This window comes from Homarus americanus, unplaced genomic scaffold (genome assembly GCF_018991925.1).
Source record: "Homarus americanus isolate GMGI-L3 unplaced genomic scaffold, GMGI_Hamer_2.0 scaffold23617, whole genome shotgun sequence".
Taxonomy (NCBI): Eukaryota; Metazoa; Arthropoda; class Malacostraca; order Decapoda; family Nephropidae; genus Homarus; species Homarus americanus.
The window spans coordinates 2,993,006-3,013,858 of NW_024720711.1; the positions used below are offsets into that span (position 1 = coordinate 2,993,006).

Sequence of the window (20,853 nt, forward strand, 5' to 3'; positions counted from 1 at the left end):
ACCACACTAAGGTTTGTTCCACGAGCAATAAAGGAGACCGCCGGTAACCAGACACAGGTGTTGCCATTAGTTTCCTACCAGGGTACTTCACTGTCCTCAACCTGTGACTTTTCAAATCATACATTAAAAAATATTATGTGCAAGTGTTGAAGAATAGGAGAAGTGATCGTGATGCATAAGTGTTATCAAGGTCCAGTATATTTACCAGGGTGCCCCCCCCCCCTCCCCCCCAAAAAAATCAGTCTAAGTCTTCCACATGCACACTAAAGTTGCCAGTAGATGGTGAGGGCTGGGTGAGTGCATGCTGGATGTGGGAAGACAGGCAGCCATCCCCCTCACTCACAAGCAGGGGGTCGTGTACACTGCCAAACTGTCACGCTACACTGGCATGGCTAACAAAGAGAATACGTTTTCGTATCAAACATGTGTAAACACTCGCTCCAAAAGGTATCTTACGGATGGGTCTGTCAGATGAATTTCAAAATTAACACCGTGACTCCTGTTGTCTCGGTAGGGTTTTCAACACACCCTAACAATAACCTTAACTACACTACCTGTTGGCTGGTCCAAGTTAAACTAACTAAATCTTACCAGGAAGAAACTTATCAACATGTAACTGACCAACAATAACGCGAGGGTTCTAATCTCCATATGATCCATGAGAATCCACGTTAGCTTTAGCTTAATTAGTTAGGATAATTTTGATTAGAAGAACGTGAGTTTTGCTTAAGTATGCAATGCAGATTCATACTGGGTTTTTTCTTTCCTAACGTTAAGTCGAAAACAATTCTGTTTTTGTGACCTGACTATTTTTCAACACGTCGACCAATGTTCTACACAATTGTGATTGAATACACATAAAGCAGGAACGACATTGTATATTTTTTATTCTCGGTAGGAGGGCAAGGGGACAATAAGGATTGAGGGAGAGGGGTGAGGGGGCAAGGGAGAGGACACACGACACCCATCACGCAGCGCTGGTCCGCAGCTGCCCACCACCGCTCACCAGGATCAAGTTTCACCCCCACCGTAATTTATGAGACGCGTGCCTGGAATATTCAGCGGCACCAGGTTCTTGAACGAGGATGTCTCCCTCATTTGAGTTTAATAAAGAAGCGGCGTCATAAAAGCTCGTGGTGGTGGTCGAGCGTACACAAATGAGCATGGGGCAGATAGTACAGTAGTAGAGTCCACCAGGGAATAAAAAAATAAAGATGGCCGAGAGCTCGAGAGGAGCCACAACTCCTCCCCTCCACGCTGTTAAATAATTATAAAAAAAAACCTACCGATTGTCGGTTTAATGAACCAGTGAATACTGCATTACTGGGCTCACATTTACACTGTAGAGAAGAGCGATTTTATTCGCTACCTTCCACAGTTGGTCATCTCCACCAAAGTTGTCAACCCCCCACTCAGGGGTTGACTTTCCAATGAACTTCCCCACACACACACAAAATGTATACTGTATACTGAATGGAAAAGGGTTCTCAGTGGAGTACCGCAAGGCTCTAGACCCACCCTGTTTGTGATCTACAAAAATTCATAAATGAAAATATATTGCCACAATGTCAAGTTGCGGACGACACGAAGATATTTGGGAAGGTATCAAGTCAAGACGATGTCGCAACAATACAGAATGCGGTTCAAGTGGTCACGAGACCGGCATATACGCTTTAACATTATGAAATGCAAGACCTTACATATAGGATACAACAGCCCGAAGCATAATCATCATGATAACACTTTCCTGGATGCTGTCGATAAGAAGAAAGATCTTGGTGTTGTGATAGATCATTCACTAAAGGCGGCGCAACAAGTGGGTGCAGCAGCGAGAAAAGCAAACTGATATTTGGGAATTATAGAGCGTACCTTCGAATGCACATATAGGACAAGGGTTTTTTAATTGTACAAATCTCTGTTACATCACAGTTTGTATTACTGAATACTGGCATGGAAACCCTACCTCTAGAAAGACCTACATCTCTAGAAAAAATGCAACACAGAGCGACTAAAATGATTCCTCAACCACATCATCTAGATTATCCAAGTAGACTGATGGCCTTAGGACCAACAACTCTTAAGGCAAGACACAATGGGGCAGATTTCAACCCGGACCATTTCTTCGTGATACCATGCACCATCAACACGAGAGGACATAACTACAAGCTCACCAAGTCATCTTGCAGAACTAACATATGGAAATACATTTTCACACAGAGACCGATAGACCAATGGAACGGTCTAGCAGCTCAAACTGTGGAATTAGGAACAGTACTGGGCTTCAAAGTAGCCCTTGACAAAATTACCAAGAATAGGTGATTCTACACAGGTCACTAGCCTCCTCCCCTCGGTATTGCCACCTATAGTGAGTGGCCATTCGGTAAAATGAGGTTATTCAATTTGTCATAGAAGAAAAATCACAACAGAATCAACAAATAAGGAATAAATTGTCAAGGGAAATTCAGCTGGCATCTAAATCGGTCGACAGTGCGGCATTTCTCCTTCTGAGGCGTTACTACATACTGCACCAGCGTGGCCAGTCATTGTACAGATATTTCCGAAGCCCGCGTGCCAGGAAACTAAACAAACTAACAGAAAATCTTGGGTCTTCGATCACTAACTTACAGGGGCAATGAACCAAAGTCAATAAAAAATAATGATTATCGAATTCGTCCGAGTTTTTGCTGTGATATTTACACAAAGTTTCACTGCAATCCTTTTCTGTATGTTCACATTATCGCTTTCGCATTAGGTAGGTACAAGTGGACATATGAACTGAAGGATACGATTTCCACACCCCCTGTAGCTCGTCTCTGGCAAAATACAAGGGAGGACAATAACCTAACTCCTCCCATACCGTTATTGGACGAGAAAATTATTGTACAGGACTTTTGTTTTTACGGGGATTAGCCCACCCGGGCACAGGTCATTGACCCACATCAGAGCCTGGGGGCGAAAATATTATTATTATTATTATTATTATTATTATAATAATAATAATAATAATAATAATAATAATAATAATAATAATAATAAATTTATAAAAAATAAATAATCATAATAAATTTGTAAAATAAAACAATAATAATAGTAGTAATACAGTAATAATAAAATAATAACCACAAATAAATACAAAAAATGAAAAAAATAATCAAGAATGAGAAACGATATACAGTATGTATGCTGTGTTGTTAGTAGTAAGAGAAACAATAGAGACCCTGCTTTTGTGTGTAAACGAGGCAGAAAGTCAGATGAGCAACCCAGGACTTGGTTACAATTTTCGTGATGCCATATGGCAGCAGGGTCAACTATTAGAGTTGATAAGACAGTCTAACACAGGGGTGGGCAAGATACGGCCCGCGGGCCAAATGTGGCCCGCCAGTTTATTTCGGTGGCCCGCCACTGCATGTGGATAAAGATATATACATATATACATATACATATATACATATATACATATATATATATATATATATATATATATATATATAAATTAAAATCTTAGAAAGGATCATTATTATGTGAGAGTTGGCCACCCTGTTGTGAATACTTCAAATATGGTTATCTATAAGGATTAGGATTTGGGATTAGGCAAATGGAGGTCAGTGAACCCTTACCCGAGAGACCCATAATTCTTGACCATTTGACCAGGACGGCCACGCCCACGCCTCAATATTGTTTCCCAAGCTGACCTCACCGTCCAGCACCAATACTAGAAAAGCTCAGTCTCCTCTCTGCTTCTCACTTAAGAGGACATTAGTGTGGTTTTGCTGAATTTGTACTTATGTATTGTTGCCCCAACCCATAATTTTAAAGTGGAAATGAGTGAATCTAAGAAGAGGAAAGTTGAAGCAGAGCATCGAACACTCAACAAGGAATGGACTTCTAAATATTTTTTTACCAACGTGGATGAAAAAGCAGTGTGTTTAATTTGCAGAGAAAGTGTGGCAATGCTAAAGAATTACTTAAAGCGCCACTTTGAGACCAAGCATCCCAGTAAATATGAAAAATTTTCTGATGAACAAAAGAGGAAGAAAGCTAACGAGATGGTTGTTCAATTACAACAGAAAAATATTTTCAGAAAACAATTTGCATCCAAGGATATTACAAAAGTGAGTTATGTGATTGCTCACAAGATTGCCACAAACAGCAAGCCATTCTCTGAAGGAGAATTTATAAAGGAATGTATGATTGATTCTGCCTCTATTTTATGTCCAGACAAGAAAAACCAGTTTGAGAATGTATGTTTGTCAAGGCGAACAATTGTAAGACGTGTTGAGAACATTGTTGAGAACATGTATCTGCAGTTTAAAGAGAAAGTAAGGACTTTTGAATACTATTCACTGGCACTTGATGAAAGTTGTGATGTCAGAGACACCGCACAGTTGTTAATTTTCATTCGAGGCATCACCAAATATTTTGAGATCACAGAAGAAATGGTATCAATGCAGTCACTGAAAGGAACAACAACTGGAGAAGATTTATTGGAGGCAGTAAATAATTGTCTTTTGAAATTAGGAGTAGAATGGAACAAACTGGTAAATGTGACCACCGATGGAGGGCCAAATCTTACAGGTAAAAATGTTGGATTGCTAAAAAGAATTCAAGATCAAGTCAGAGAAACAAATGCAGAACAAAATATTGTCTTTTTGCACTGCATTATTCATCAAGAAGCCCTTTGTAAGAGTGTTTTAAATTTAAGCCATGTCGTTGACACAGTTGTGAAAGTGGTTAATTACATTCGAGCAAGAGGATTAAATCACAGGCAGTTTATAACCCTGCTTGAAGACTTGGAATCTGATCATACGGATGTTCTGTATCACACAAATGTGAGGTGGCTTAGTTTGGGAAAAATCCTGAAAAGAGTTTGGGAATTGAAAGAAGAGATTGGCTTATTTTTGGACATGAAACAGAATGCTATAGATTTCCCACAGTTGAATGATGAGAAATGGCTCTCTGATTTTGCATTTGCTGTTGATACCATGGGTCATATGAATGACCTGAATTCAAAGCTACAAGGGAAGGGGGCTTTTGCACATGATTTGTACAGCATTGTCAAAGCTTTCATGAAGAAATTACTTCTTTCGTCTCGTCAGATTACGAACAAACAATTTGCTCACTTTGCAACCTTACAACAGATTGAAGTTTGTGATCAAAATGTATAGAAGTACTCATTGCAGCTACTTGACTTGCATGCCGAATTTTCACGCAGATTCCATGATTTCAAATTAATTGAAAATGACCTGTTTTTGGTGTCTTCTCCCTTCTCATTTGATGTTGACAAAGCCCCCGTTGACCTACAACTCGAGCTTATTGACATGCAATGTGATCCTTTGCTTTCTGAGCAGATGAAAACAGTGACTCTTCCCAAATTCTATGCCTCTCTTAATGACTGTGCATTTCCAAAACTAAAGGCTCATGCTCAAAGAATGCTTGTGCTGTTTGGATCTACATACATATGTGAGCAGACATTTTCGATAATGAAGCTGAATAAATCAAAACTTAGATCTGCAATGACTGATGATCACCTTGAACAAGTACTTTTCATTGCAACAACGGAGGCAACACCTGACTTCAATGGTCTGGTCAGCAATCATCAGCGCTGTCATTCGTCCCACTGAGTAAGTTAAATATTCTTATCAAGATACTAAACAATTTCAGAATATAATATGACATATGAACATACTTTAAAATATTTTAATAAATTACATATTGGTGCTTTGACTTGCTTTTTCCTTATTTTCAACCATTAAAACTTATTTATATTATCCTTAATTTATGAAGAAGCAACAATAAATATTAAACTGTATTAAATACATTTTTCAAGCAGTCTGCAGCAGTGACATCATAGATCAGCCGATCAGGAACAGCTACAATTTGACATGACTCCACCCAACCACCACCTCCCTAGGGAAGCCAGACGAAGCAGGATAGCTGTGATCAGACCTGACCAACTCAACCCTACCACCACCTCCCGAGGGAAGAGTAAAGACAACGTCTCAAGAGACTAATTATTTCAACTTATAATATCGATTCTCTTCTGTTACGGCAGTTACGTTAATGCACTTAAAATACCAAATCTACTGCACCATAACTTTATATTATTATTAGTAGTATTAATATTGGTATTTGTATTAGCATTATTATCAATAATAAAAGATACAAGCTAAGAAGTGACGTATTTATTTCCCCAAAATATCTATGTATGCTACTTAATATTTTACTTACATCCTATATATATAAATACAGGGCTTTATTTTGTGCAAATACAATGCATTTGCATCTATATTAAGTCTCTGGCCCGCGGCGTGTACCAAAATTCATGAAGTGGCCCGCCAGTCAAAATAATTGCCCACCTCTGGTCTAACACATTATGCTTCCAATATCTTCCCAGGTGGTAGTACCTCCCTGTTTGGTAGCTACCTACTACCAAACAAATATCAATACAGTGTAAACAGTAAATGTGGTCCCTATGTGAGAATATTTATAATAGGACATACTGCACTACGGTATTCCGTATACAAGTGCAACCCGGTATGGACACCAAGTCATGCCTGGGAAAGAATTACATTACATGTAGAGGAATATGGATAGCCTAATGAGCGCCACCTGCTGAAGTAATATGCTACCAACATCCGGGAGTAGAACTCGCTCTACACGACAACCGCAACAAAGTCTTCACACAGTAGAGCGAGGCAGGCATGAGCAAGGGCAGCAATGGTCGTAAATAATGTCCAGTTTTGTTGTTGGTGTGTATGCGCGTGCGCACAGCCACTTCTGTCTCACAACCAACGCAAGTGCCCGACTGTAGCTAGGCTGGCCACAAATGCCCCCATAAACTAAACTACTACATATGGCTTGGTCAACTAAGCTACCACAAATGTCCCCGTAACTAGGTTGCCACAATTTAATGACCCTAGTAACTTATTAAGCTGGGTACATAGACAAATATCTCCCGACTTATTATAATGTCTTGGCAATATTTGTAATTTTTCCTATTAAGTCAAGTGTGGTTCTACTTATTTGTTTAAACAAAGAAGGTAAACAGTTCTAGCTGGCAGAGACTTAACCCTCGTCTATTGGTCTTCGATGTGGGCTAACATAATTCCATTATTATCAACACTTTGGGTAACTTAAGTTTTAAAAACAATAGAGGTCGGGGAGAGGCAGCAATGGTAAGGTAGGGGAGAGGCAACAGTGCTAAGGTAGGGGAGAGGCAACAGTGCTAAGGCAGGGGAGAGGCAACAGTGCTAAGGCAGGGGAGAGGCAACAGTGCTAAGGTAGGGGGGAGGCAACAGTGCTAAGGTGCTAGGGGAGGTAGGGGAGGCAACAGTGCTAAGGTAGGGGAGAGGCAACAGTGCTAAGGTAGGGGAGGCAAGCAGTGCTAAGGTAGGGAGGAGGCAACAGTGCTGGGTAGGGGAGGCAAGCAGTGCTAAGGTGGGGAGGTGAGGCAAGCAAGTGCTAAAGTGGGGGCAACAGTGCTAAAGTGGGTGAGAGGCAACAGTGCTAAGGGTGGGGAGGCAACAGTGCTAAGGTAGGGTGAGGCAACAGTGCTAGGCAACGGTGCTGGTAGGGAGGCAGCAGTGCTAAGGCAAGGGAGGCAACAGTGCTAAGGCAAGGGGAGGCAACAGTGCTGGGCAGGGGAGGCAACAGTGCTAAGGCAGGGCAGGGAGGCAACAGTGCTGGGCAGGGAGGCAACAGTGGGCAGGGGAGGCAACAGTGCTAAGGCAGGAGGGGCTAAGGCAGGCAACAGTGCTAAGGCAGGGGGGAGGCAACAGTGCTAAGGCAGGGGGGAGGCAACAGTGCTAAGGCAGGGGGGAGGCAACAGTGCTAAGGCAAGGGGGAGGCAACAGTGCTAAGGCAGGGGGGAGGCAACAGTGCTAAGGCAGGGGGGAGGCAACAGTGGTAAGGTAGGGGAGAGGCACCAGAAGGGTGTCAGCATCCAACAGTGGTGTGTTGTGACAGCTGGTCTCCTCACCACCCTTATTGACGGTCCCCTAACATGACCACTGCTTCATCTCTTCTGATCTTCACCCCTTCCGTAATGTTTACATATAAACTTTACACTATGTCGTCTTTTTCTGCATTGGAGGGTATTTATTTAAAATCAACGATTTATACAGCATTTAGACAAATTTTCACGCTAGGATCTTTTACTTTAGTTTCTCAAAACCTGTTCTTAATGCGATTGTTTTTAAGCGAGTGAGGTAACAGTAGTCTAAGTAGGAGCTCCAGGCGCTGGTATGGGCGGAACCGTTTTGGCCTTGCTCCAGCAGTACTGTAACCCCCTTCTAGCTGGCTATGTTGTGGTTCTCGCCGCCCACACCAGACATGTTTCGCTCTATGGTCAAGGTTTATGACTACTGACTAGGGGTATCGTGGGATATCACCTTGCGAGATAAATGTTTAAATTCATGGTTAATATGTGAGTCCTATGTAGCTAGCTATGTGCCTTGATGATTTTGATGGGCTGATTTCTCTAATTTGAATATAAACACAGACCAGAAGTGCTTACATAACAGATCATTAGTGAAGTTAACGGTAAAAATACTTGCATCTATGGCAGACCCCGAAGCAGTACCGTACAGCTGTTACTATAACAACAATCAATAAGCCCCGGGTGGCTGCCCTACCCAGTGACATACTGCAAACCATAGTTGCCTCATATTTTCATGGTTTGCCTGATGATGCAACACCAATTAATTTAGAAAATGCGATAGTTCAGACAAGTAGTGATGGCGGGAAGTCCAGCCATTACTCGGATTGGCAACAACGTTTAGCAACCAGGATGGCTCTTAGCAGCAAAGACAACATCTGATCCTGTGGTGGTAACAGTGTGGGAGAGTAGTGCTGTGCTGGGATGATGATGGTAATGAAGATAATGATGGAAGTGGCAGGAGCTGAATTTATGATGTATGGTAGCGGGAGACCATAGGGTTAACAAGTGATCGTGGGCACTTCGTGCCCGGTGGCGAGTCCGGTGGTACAGTTTACCAAAGCGCGAAAGTTCGAACGCTCGTCTTTGGCTAGCGCGCAACCGCCGGAAGGCTGGCAGCGTACAGGGACATCATTTTCCAAGGTAAATAAAATGGTTAATTAATGCCTTCCTAAAGAAACCTTCGACATGAGGCCAGGTTTGTTCCGCTCTACGAATTTTTTGCGATTTTTCCACCAAGTTTGATGAAAAACGATTGTGTCGTTTCGGCTGCCCAGAACAGACACACACACACTCAGACACGGCTATTCCTATAGTATATGAGATAATCATGGTCGTGGTTGTTATAATCATGGTCGTGGTTGTTATAATCATGGTCGTGGTTGTTATAATCATGGTCGTGGTTGTTATAATCATGGTCGTGGTTATAATCATGGTCGTGGTTTATAATCATGGTCGTGGTTGTTATAATCATGGTCGTGGTTGTTATAATCATAGTCATGGTTGTTATAATTATGGTCGTGGGTGTTATAATCATGGTCGTGGTTGTTATAATCATGGTCGTGGTTGTTATAATCATGGTCGTGGTTGTTATAATCATGGTCGTGGTTGTTAATCATAGTTGTGGTTGTTATAATCATGGTCGTGGGTGTTATGGTCGTGGTGTTATGGTCATGGTTGTTATAATCACAGTCGTGGTTGTTATAATCATGTCGTTTGTATAATCATGATCGTGGTTGTTACAATCATAGTCGTGGTTATGATCATGGTCGCAGTTATAATCATGGTCGTGGGTGTTATAATCATGGTCGTGGGTGTTATAATCATAGTCGTGGTTGTAATAATCATGGTCGTGGTTGTTATAATCATGGTCGTGGTTGTTATAATTATAGTCGTGGTTGTTATAATGATAGTCGTGGTTGTTATTATCATGGTCGTGGTTGTTATAATCATGGTCGTGGTTGTTATAATTATAGTCGTGGTTGTTATAATGATAGTCGTGGTTGTTATTATCATGGTCGTGGTTGTTATAATCATGGTCGTGGTTGTTATAATCATGGTCGTGGTTGTTACAATCATGGTCGTGGTTGTTACAATCATGGTCGTGGTTGTTACAATCATCGTCGTGGTTGTTATTATCATGGTCGTGGTTGCTATAATCATGGTCGTTATAATCATGGTCGTGGTCGTGATACTTACAGTATCTAATATACTATAAGAAGGAATAGAATAAACGTTAGAATAATTAATTAAAGAAATATTCGCCATAAGGAGAGGTTAAAAAAAATTTATATATATATATATATATATATATATATATATATATATATATATATATATATATATATATATATATATATATATATATATATATATGTATATATATATATATCTTATGAATCACCGATGATTATTCCGAGATAAATTATATTATGAAGAGAAGTGACCTTGATTCTGGTTATATTAGTCACCATCTGCTTAAGTCATCACCTGTGTTAAGTCATCATAGTCATCATCTACGTTAGTCAGTTTTAGGCCCATCTCACATGACTGACCGACCATCGACGTTTTTTCCGCGCGAGGGTGTTAGTTTTCAATGCGTCTTATTATTTATGCTGGAGGGTGTAAGACCTCCTACCCTCACTGACGCAGCTATGGTCAATTTGGTGTTATTCTTGTTTATAAATGCCTTCTAATCTGTCTCAAGTTTATCCGTCCTGTCTATTGCCATCCCAACTGTCTGTTCGTCTGCGTGGTGTTTGTTGAATGTCAGCCCGTCTGTACTCTTTGTGTCGTCAAATCTGTCTGTCTTATCCGTTTTTGGCGTGTCTGCCTGTTTGTGTACACTAATGCGAACCAGTCAGTCAGCTGTCTGTCTGTCATGTTAGTTGCCATATTGTCTATTTCTGCATGTATGAGTCTTATCTATTTTTGTCAACCTCCTGTCTGTTTTACTGTCTATATTCACCCTGTGTCTATTGTAGTCATCTTCTCCGTGCATTCCTGTTATTACCTCTTTTCCATGTACAGTCAGCCACAGGAATAAGTATACACTGTAGCTGTAAGGTCGTCTGGTAACGTTGAAACTGCGCATCCAGACGCATGATGAAACTCAGCTCTCCCCCACCTGTTATCTCTAACTATTTTCTGTTTTCCCTTCTTTATTCTCATCTTCCGTCCTTTACTAATCCAAACAATATTAAAAAAAGTAGGCTAAGAAAAAAAGTAGGGGGAGGAAGAGGGAGCCGTACGATAACTGCTAACTGCAATCGTGGGCTGACAGCGTACAGCGAATGAGGGTGCGCCAAGTCCGTAGACTTGTATCGTTTTCCATCGTAAATATAATTGTTATCTAATGCCTTCCTAAAGAATCCATCGACATGGGACCAGGTTTGTTCCACTCTACATTTTTTTGCGATTTTTCCACCAAGTTTGATGAAAAACGATTGTGCCGTTTCGGCTGCACAGACAGACGGATAGCGCTATAGTATATTAGATTATATAATCAATTCCAAAACTTTTCTGTACAGCTTCTAAAACCAAATACAACACAGCCTGGTTTTGGTAGTCATCACGGTACTTAAAGTGAAGACGAGACTCCAAAACCAATAAATATTCCAATGAATAATGAAAAACACCACAAATTTCAGACCTAAAACCACCTATTAACTCTACCTTAATGTGGTGATGTATAGAGAAAGTGTAGGGTTAGTCACATGACCGCCTGCCCGTATCTATGACACACAGGAAATTGTTCATACTACTAGCCCGGGAAGTAGCCCTATTCTCACATACAGTACAATAACTTACCCGATTTTGTTCTTATAATTAATGTAATATTTTCACGTATGATAACCTTGGTAGTACATTATTTACATTTTATTCTGTTAAAGTAAATGGCCTACCGGTTTTAAATTATATCATATCCTTAATTCATTTATTTTTGGTTACAGACAACTATTAGTTACTATTCAGGTATGTTTCGTGCACAAAACTAATATAAAATTCGTTGAGTAAATATAGATATCATTAATATTTACTGACACCGGTATTATATTAAAGGATTAAAGTAAAGCCTACAAACAAATACATTCTTGGATACAGTGAGGTTATTTTTTCTTCGTTGGTGATAACAGTGGAGTTTGTCCTTCGTGGAGCAAGAGGGAGGATTATGCAACAGCGGGAAGCTAGAGCGGAGATCCCTTATGTTTAACCTGGGCGTACTTTAAGACCAACCACAAGTTCATTCTACCATTACCATAAGGGTAAATGTTCACCGTTAAATGTAATATACTGAATAAAACTTCTAATCAGTTCTTAACACACTAAAATAAACAAATAAAAACCTAGATGAAAAGTTAGGTTTAGTGAAAATATTCCCTCCGCCAATTCACTTTTCCTAGCGGCCACATACAAGTCCAACTCTGTTAATAAGTTGAGAGGGGTTTGTGGCGTCACGGCGTCACGCAACCGATCTGTCCACGCTATCCTCCTCAACTTACTTATACAAAAGCCAGTGATATCTTGTCTGCATTTCAGTCATATGTGAAAGTCTTATCAGGACCATACTATGAGGAAGACGGGGGAGAGGACGCGAGTTATTATCATGGGAGCATCAGTTGTGAAATAGTGCTAGGGGTCCCTGACACGGTACTCAAATTAACAACGCTGCAAAAACTAGTGCTGTACCATATTATAAGAACATAGGAAAATAAGGAGTATGCAGTAGGCCGGTTGGCCTGTGCATGGCAGCTCCCGGCGAGTTACAACCACTCTCTATCGTCCATGAATCTAACTAGCCTCCTTTTAAAACTTTCCAGCGTCCCAGCACTTATTTATGAACCAGTTTCTTCTTATCTCCCTACTAAACCTAAACTTATCCAACTTAAATTCGTTGCTACAAGTCCTATACTGCTCGGATATTATAAAAACTTTATATCTCCTTTATTGATTCTTTTCACCCACTTAAATACTTCTATCATATCTTCCCGCACTCTTCGTCTTTCTAGGGAATGCAAGTTTAGTTTCCTTAATCTATCTTGATATGGAAGGTTTCTAGTCCCGGAATCATTTTCGTCATTCTTCGCTGCACCGACTCCATTGAATTGATATTCAATCTATAATAAGGGCACCAGAACTGAACAGCATAATCTGTGCCTTCCCAGCTCTCTTTACTTTATGTTCCAATACTACCCCTTCTCACTTTCTTTGCTCCTAATCGCTCTAAATACAATGAATTCTTCCTTGTTTTTATCATTCCCTTTTTCTCTGTTATGTTTATCTCCTACCTATATTTTATATCTACTTCATCTTTGTTTTATATTTCGTTTCACTTTTGTCTCTCCCTTATCTTTATGACCAAGTCTGCTTCCTTATACCCCTTTCTCTTTCATAACACTCCTAAGCCCTGTGGTCTTCCTACTTGCACAATAGCACATTTTAGACGGCTAAAACAAATACAGAAAATGTGGTTAATAATTATCGAAAAAAATTATGACATGTTTTCATATTGTTCCTCAATAGCGGTTAAGTGTCAACTAAAGCGTGATTTACAGACATGCACAACACACTGACTAGGCACAGAATACTTTGGTTCAGTTGTATTACTACTCTAAAGACAACAAGTACACCATCTTAACCAAAACGTGACCAGGCAAAATGAACCAGCCCGCCTACTTGCTTAGAAGATTGCCTCCCTAAAATGACTTATAATTAACATATCAATAGTTATTGTCAACTTACACAATGATGCGTAAAGATGAAGGAGTCGGAATCATTAACGGAGCAGCTCGACTCTCTAATTCATTCCCTGTTCATATTTCAACTCGAAGACTTTCCCCGGCATCTACAAATTCTACCCCACACGCCAGCCGCGGATATATACTGTACCACAAGAGTCAATTCAGCAGGGCAGCAGCCACTTACGTCTGGTGGAAGGCTATGGTGCTGTGGTGGTGGATCATATACTTGGTTGTGATGGTGCAGCATGTACTAGGCTGTGGTGGTGCATCATGTACTAGACTGTGGTGGTGCAGCATGTACTAGACTGTGGTGGTGCATCATGTACTAGGCTGTGGTGGTGCATCATGTACTAGACTGTGGTGGTGCATCATGTACTAGACTGTGGTGGTGCATCATGTACTAGGCTGTGGTGGTGCATCATGTACTAGGCTGTGGTGGTGCATCATGTACTAGACTGTGGTGGTGCATCATGTACTAGGCTGTGGTGGTGCATCATGTACTAGGCTGTGGTGGTGCATCATGTACTAGGCTGTGGTGGTGCATCATGTACTAGACTGTGGTGGTGCATCATGTACTAGACTGTGGTGGTGCATCATGTACTAGACTGTGGTGGTGCATCATGTACTAGACTGTGGTGGTGCATCATGTACTAGACTGTGGGGTGTGGCAAGAGCTGGGCTACATCGGCATGTTAAATAAACAAGTTGGCACCGGCCCGCATCACCTCCCCGCCAGCAGTCATCATACAATCACCAGATAATACAGCTGGGTTTACCTACTTACCGACCCAACACTCCATTGACCCACTGTTCTGGGTATTCGCCGGCAACGCAAAACGACTATTTTTAACTTATTCCCACGACGATAAGCCAAACCTCAAATCCATCAAATACACTTGCCTGCACGAGACAAATTTTCTTAGTATACTGAACTGTACATGTAGGACCAAGATGACAAGGTGTCTTAGCTTATACTGATATGGTTCAAAATTATGGAAATTTAAGTGTACACAACTTTTATGGAGAGGAGGAATAAATTAACGTTTAACTACCATTAAGACTCAAGAAAGAGCCATGATGCCAGTAATTCAGAGGAGCACCACTGTTCAGGGAGAAGAGATATTTAAGCCAAACAACCGAGAGCTGGAAACGTTAAAAACCAAGTAACCAAACACTAAGATGTTATCCGTAATATAATCTCAGTTGGTGAGTAATTTTTGTGTTTGAAGAGGGTAGACTTCTGGAACTGGTTTCAATAAGCAGGGAGGTAACAGTGCACCGATGGTGAACTCAGTCTTGTGATAACAGTATATGACAGGCAGGTTCTAAAAGCGTGAGAGGTGGAGGGTTGGTAAGAGTAACATGACGCTAACTACTCCCAAGGTTGCTTCACTCACTATGACTAACACTCACGCAACAGCCTCAAGGGCATCTATCCACCACCATTACTTGACCCTTTCATTATCTAATGGGTATTATTTTAGTTTCGGTCATCCGGGGAATCTTAGGAATTTAACTATTAGAATCAGTCGGGGTCTGGAGGATCTAACCCCTGGGTTCTGTGGCTAGGTTAGGTTCTAAATACAGGGATGACCGAAACCAAAATTATACCATATAATGATCTATTACTAACCATGGTGATGATTTTATTTTCACACTTTATCTTCCACATGCACAGGTGACTTATTAATACCCATTACTCCATCCACATTCTTACTGCTCTTATAAACAAATCTGTCAACCAATTTCAATTAATATGATTTGGGTTGCCCATCTATTATATAACATCTTTTACCTTGGGCGTTCACATTCAAAGAAAATTGTATCACTTTGCAAGAGCGATGACCATTTAATCCTTTGCCAATACTGTAGTTTCATGTTTGAGAATTCTGGGAGGCTGGAGGTGTAAGTTCCTTATTTCAACTCATATAATACTGCAGCGCCGAATGAATCTGAAGCACAATGATACCGTACGCAAGAACCGTGTCACGTGCCACTTTACACCGAAATCATTTCCAATTTGCGTTTCTTAAAAGGCGAGTAACGTATCGTTTAGTCGTACACCTTCACAACCGACGACCCGCGAACGGAAACTTGTGAAATAAGGTTCATCCCTCCACACCGAAAATAATTCTAACACTACAGTTACTTGGGACAGCAACACGTCTAACAATCTCAAGCAAAACTAATCTAAGTTCATTTAATATATTAATAATTTACTGAGCAGAAACCAAGGTAAATTTGCAGTTTGGGCCGATATGCCCTAGTAGTTTAGAAATTAATTTATCCAGTGTATTTTGGTGTGATTTAATTGAATTTTACCTTTATTTCCGGGGGAAAGTACCCGTTTTAGAGTCCCCCACCGCAAAGTATGGAAAAACTTTAAAATTCATTTCCGAAGTTTACCCCCTGGTTGAAATGGGATTAGAAATACTCCAAATAAGGAGATCTAAAGGTTGGGTATGGTTAAAACAGTCGGCCGTGTATTGGCCGAAACTGCTATAATACCGAAACCAAATCTAAAAAGACAGACATGTATTGCGTTGTTAGAGTTCACATCTACAAGGTGCACACACGAGTGGTATGTTTACCATATAATACATTTCAATATCCTTTAAACTAAAATAAGCTGCAGAATGTCAATGACAAAAATGTTGATCAGTATTGTACAGTAAACCTCGAATATTACACGACGGGAAGGTCACCTCAGCTCGATATTGTCGAGACTCGAGTGTAGACAAGACCATCACCACTAACTGAGCCAACGACCGCTTACTTAACATACTATTGTTGTCTTGAGTAGAGGGGTCAGGGGAGGGACAGGCAACTTCTGTCTTCCGGCACTGTACATCTGAGACATATTTCTACCCCTTAGTACATCAGAGGCTTATCCTTGACTTATAATCCTACATCTGTCTTTACTCAAACATACTGTATCGTTAACTTGAGTATTAATCATAAACATCCATATCCTTACATCCCTGTATCCGTTCTTACGCCAGAGCCCCCCGATCTATCCATTAACCCTGCTAGTTATTACATTACTGGATATCCCCTGAAAAAAATATTTAGGCGAGTTTTCAGCATCCCTTTAAACAGAAGTCTGTTCCTCTGCCTCACTTGCCCTCCATCGTGATCGACACTAACTATAAATAATGTGAATTAAGCTTATAACTTCCAATCTAACACTAGAGGAATACATAGTTCAGACAGACGGCGTCACATACAAAAAACTGAAGATTTACAAAAGTGAGAATTGGCCTTTGAAAGAGTCAACATCATGTTCATTGACCACACGACCCAGTAAGATACTCTGGCGATTAAATGAAATGTTATACAGAAACTCGACTTCTCAAGAAACAAGTGAAAACGTCTTAAGAGCTGTATGGCCGATACAACTGAGCAGAAGTTAAACCGTCGACACATTGGTTAATCAGAGCAATACTTACTTTTCCAGCCAGTGTAACACGACCAGAAGTATATGGGCTGCACAGTACCAGTTCCCAAGATTGCTGATACTGCCATTAATAACCCTCGAACTATACTATATCACATCCAGCAAAATACACGAATTGGCGACATGAAAACTGTCAACACCTCGCCCAATTCGGTGACGATGATCAACAACACTAGCTTATTCGTCTTTCTTGCTATTTGAATTTATTTTAACTTAGGATATATTGACTTAATGAATATTTCAGCTCAGATGACGAAGTTTCGTTACACTTACTGTATGAGAAGTCGATAAAAATTTACAAATGAAAAGCACACTGCACTGATGAAGATCCGTGTTGTACTGGAGATGGAGTTTGCCTTAGAGGCGGCTGGCTTCATGGCAGGTGGTGTCGAGATTCATGAATCCAAGAAGTGAAGCAGGTTCAAATTGCTGGGCGAGTCATGGCGCTCACCATAAAGTTCATTTCCTAGTTTTTGTGGACATAATTTTATAATATCTGATTCTCGAATCTTGTGACTTGATCTTTATTTAAATCGCACAAAGATTTTAGCTCATACTGAACAGCAAGCGAAATGATATACATTTTAATGATGTCTAAAAGATTATTTTATTTAATTTTGTTCCCTAATAGTTACTTGGTAGCGTAATTAAAGTTTCAATCTCATTTTACGGTACATTTTTAATGCTACAGCTTTATGCTATAGCTTACGAAGAGTAGCTTTAAGTTGTAGCAGTCAAGTCCACCCATAGTGTTACGTCGCCAGTGTGCTGCACAGCTTCTCTGGTGTTACACGTTAACAAATTTGCCGTATTTTCTCCATATAATTCTACTATTGATGTGGTATAAACACAAGGTCTACCGGATTAACAAACATAACAAGCATTAATTACAAAATCGATTTCAGAAGACTTTCGCTCAAGTTTAGTTGACCTTGCGCATGCTTGCTACCCTGTATGAACCACCCTTACATAACCTCCACCACTGTGACTACATTCACCACGTGTGGGATGGCGAGGGCGTGACCCAGGGAGGCCTCCAACCTGCTAAAAAATGTTACATAAACTTGTATGTAATTGTTGAGAGTATTATTTTTTCCTGTATTCACCTGTTGCTTCACATTACACACAGGAAAGACCCCAACAGTGTCTCATGTGCAACACGGATGTTTTTACAAACCAAGTACTGTTGTATGTTGTTGGTGTGCCGTAATCTTACAGTCCTGTGGTATAACTGCATCACTTACAGTACAGTAAATGAGTTACCTTAACTTACTACACCAATAGCCCCCATTGCGTCTGTGGAGGGAATAAATTATAATCATGCAGGGTAGTTTTTCTCTGTTTAAGTAATTTGTTCTGGTCCCCATTGTTAGTAAAAGTGTAGTCAAGATGGGTGAGGTTGATCACCAACCAGCTGATGACTGGTAAGTGTAGCTGTAGCGTGTAAACAACACCCTGGGAATGATGGCGCGCGCGGCGGGGCACCTAAAGCCTACTCTTCTCTAACTTACGTCATCAGCCAGCTGTTCTGCAGTAGTCCTGTATACGTGCACAAACTGAAGTTTGCTGACTGTTTAATACATCTGCATATATTTTTTCCTCTCAACGAAAGCTAAACGACACCATCTGTTGGCTGGAGACTGTTAAACAATGTTGTCTTGCAATGCTCCTTATAAGTGGACACTGTCAGACTTCAATATTCTTATGTTATTTTGTGTTGAGTGATCATTAATATCAGGAATCACTCTGTGCAAGAGAGGACACGACTGTCACACAATACTGGGCCCAGAAGTGATGGTCACCGTTAGGTACTTCAGTTGCATCACATTCGTGTACTAATCTCTCCAAGTTTGCAAGTTATATCCCCCGGGTGTCCCACACGATCAACCACAGATCCATTAAATGATCTTTTGTTACGCTCTCAAAATACATAATAAGAAAGTGCTTATAAAACTCCTTTTTTTTAGCAACTATAGTAATCAGTATCAGCTTTTGTGAGGCTGAGATCACTTAACAAGTACACTGGGAGCCTCCACGAACCCCACCACACCCGGCAAAAACAATCGCGAGGGAAGGACGCCCTGACTCACTCACCCACTCTGCCACCTGCTGATGCTGATGGTGAAGATGGTCATCATCAAGGTATACTATATACGTCTGTAGGTACTTATACACCTTCCCTAGATCACTGTTTACACTCATGTTCACCCCTTTATCTCCCACCCCGAACAAGTTAACTTCTCACTTTTTCTCTTCTTCAGCACTCCATCACGGCCTCAGTCTTGGCCTCGACATATCAACTTGTTGGCAGTGCTGACATAAGTGTTTTACATAATGATCTTTTGCCACCACTCCTGAGTTGCCAACAGGCTCCCCCCCTCCTTATGTCCCTCACGATCCCTCGTCCCTGGACCCGCTGTGAACACCCTACCATCTTTATTAAACAGGATTAACCTAGGTTATGAATTTCACACTATTATCAGTAATCAATCTAGCTACCAGCTCAGTACCATTTTACGGCAATAAGTTGCAGGTTAGCCAAGTCTGACAAAAGGATCCGCCTCAACCCAAGTTAATATTAGTAGATACTAAATAGTTCATTATTAACCTATACGGCTGCTTTTATTTTGCGGTTATGTGCGAGTATAAGGCGGGGTGTACAGCTGTATATGGTTTCTTTATCAGCTAACTCGTCGGTCAGGATGTACTGTACCAGAGTTCGTTTTTTTTTTCGACACACATCTTGATGCAAACAACCTCTCGTCACACACACACACACACACACCGGCTGCAACTCTATTAATAAACCGTTTATTATTATTTACACCGGCACATGATAAGGCTCCCACTGTCCATTCGTTACTGTTTCTCTTACAAAGTGCCGTGTGATCTTCGCCTCGGCGTACGCCTCAATGTAGGAAATTTCAGAGTTTTCTTTTTGCAAATAAATAACGAGTTGAAATAGTTATAGCAACAGGTTTCTAGGTACAGTAGTTAGAGGCAAGTTGGAAAATACATAACGCAGTGAAAATAATCAACTATGTCTCTGACACAGTTGGAAGTGAGAGGTATGGGTGGATTTGGCATCCTGTGTACCGCCGACAAGGCCGTGGGCTGGTAACACATGTCTTGCCCGGGTGCCCACACGTTTCTCTGTGGATGTCGGTGACACGAGAATAACCCGTTATAGTACAGTACCTCCTTCTTTCCTCACACAGCCAAACTGTGGAATGTTCTGCCTTCTTCTGTGTTTCCATACGTATACAATCTGTCTCACTTTAAAAAGCTGGTTTTCCGGCATCTTCGTGGTGTAGATTTACATAATATAACCTTTTTCTTCTCTATTTTCAATTTCTTTCTGTTCTTTTTTTTTTCGCCCCCAGGCCCCGTTGTGGGTCGTTTGACCTGTGCCCGGGTGGGCTAACTCCCGTAAAAAAAAAAAGAGAACACAAGATAAATAAAAGATAAACAATATTTGTTTACCACAACGACATTAGCTTGACAGGGGTATCAGTGTTGTGTGTCAGGTGTGAGTCACTCCAAGTCACCCCTTTGATGAGCTTTCACATTTTACCTGTACTCTATATCTAAGCGTGACCCACCTTAACTATCGATGAAATAACTCTGATCCTTCATACGTCAGTGTCATCACCACTATACTGTCTTTAGGGTGTTGTTCTCTCAACTAATTCACAGACTCATATGAAAATGACAGCGAG

The 20,853-nt window shown here is 40.8% G+C and overlaps 1 protein-coding gene across 1 annotated transcript in view; it reads right to left on the reverse strand.

Annotated features, from left to right (window-relative positions):
• LOC121860736 (heparan sulfate 2-O-sulfotransferase pipe-like) overlaps nucleotides 1-20,853 on the reverse strand; it is a 64,481-nt gene that overhangs the window by 25,457 nt on the left and 18,171 nt on the right. The gene's annotated exons all lie outside the window — the stretch shown is intronic.